Consider the following 1332-nt stretch of genomic DNA (forward strand, 5'->3'; position numbering starts at 1 on the left):
GGTTTCCCATTGCTATCTACAGCCTAGTACAACGGGGATGCTTTCGCCGGCTACCAACTCGGAGCTGCAGCTGCTCCAGCATTTGAAGGGGGCTGGAAGAGGTTCCAAGGAAGGAAACCCTCCGGGAACCAGTCCAGTTACTTTGGCCCCCGCTCTGCTCCTCTCCTCGCCACTGTGCGGGCTGCTGTGAGAAGCAGAGAGGTGCAAAGGGCATCCCAGAGACTTACCTTTCAGGCAGGAGGGCTTAAGTCCCATGTTTTCATCCTTTTAGCGTGGAGTGGCTCATGAATCAAGCCTGCGGCGCCCAGCTCAGCTTCTCTGTTCAGCTCCTGCTGCAAAGAAACAAGCACTTCAGAAAGCGCTGAGAGGGGGAAAAGATCACTGGCAGGTTTCACTTGCTTTGCATCTGAAACGTCGGTCTCTGCCTAAGCCAGAGTGTGTGTGTACACACACACACACGCACATAAATATACACGGCCAGCACTGAACTAGTGCACAACAGGAAGCCGTGGTTATTCATGACAGCCAAACCACCAACTGATGTCATGGCATTTACTGACTCAATCTCGGTTGTTTAGTTTAAAGGAGAACTTGAGGGAAACTTTTTGGCTGGCTGCTGTTTCAGAGAGAATCCACTAGCTGCAGGTGCTCTCAGCACCGCTTCACCCTGGCTAGATGGGAACACTTGCCTCGCCAAGCCCCTTCTCCCGTTACAGGATCCTGCCCTGCCCGGGACTGTATTTATGATGCCGTTATTGTTTCTGGAGCAACAGAAGAGGAGACGACAAGAAGAGGAATAGGATTATTATTTATGCAACGACTGTGCGTGGCTGGGAAATCCAGACCAAGGGCTGCCCACGTCCCTAGCCCTGGGGGGGCTGCTTTGGGGCCGCCTCTAGCAGGGAGGTGAAGCCTAGGTCCCAAAGAGCCCCCTTTCCCTCTGGGCTGTGTGCCCCATTGCAGCAGAGCTTGGCACTAATTTGGGTAGACATTTGTGCTCCCATTGATGGGCTCTGCTAGCTCTGCGCAAGGGGTTCAGGCAGGTGCAATGCAAAGAACAAGGGCTCAAGCCTGTCACTGGTGGTACAGAGAAGGAGCGTGACAACAGGAGGAGAGGGGCAGGGGGAAGGTCCTGAACACCCTTGCACCAAGTCAAGCCCATGGACTTCCACAGAGCTGCTGTCAAGGTCCCCTTGCACAAAGTCCCCTGCAGCTGGACAACACGCTGCAGATTGCTCTGGGATCCAGCGGGAATTTTCCATCTCTGCAGTTTACGATCATACACCAAACCCGAGATGGGTCAATATCCACATGAAGCAAACACTCAGAGGA

This window comes from Gavialis gangeticus, unplaced genomic scaffold (genome assembly GCF_001723915.1).
Source record: "Gavialis gangeticus isolate Ggan-Ray unplaced genomic scaffold, GavGan_comp1, whole genome shotgun sequence".
NCBI classification, from domain to species: domain Eukaryota; kingdom Metazoa; phylum Chordata; order Crocodylia; family Gavialidae; genus Gavialis; species Gavialis gangeticus.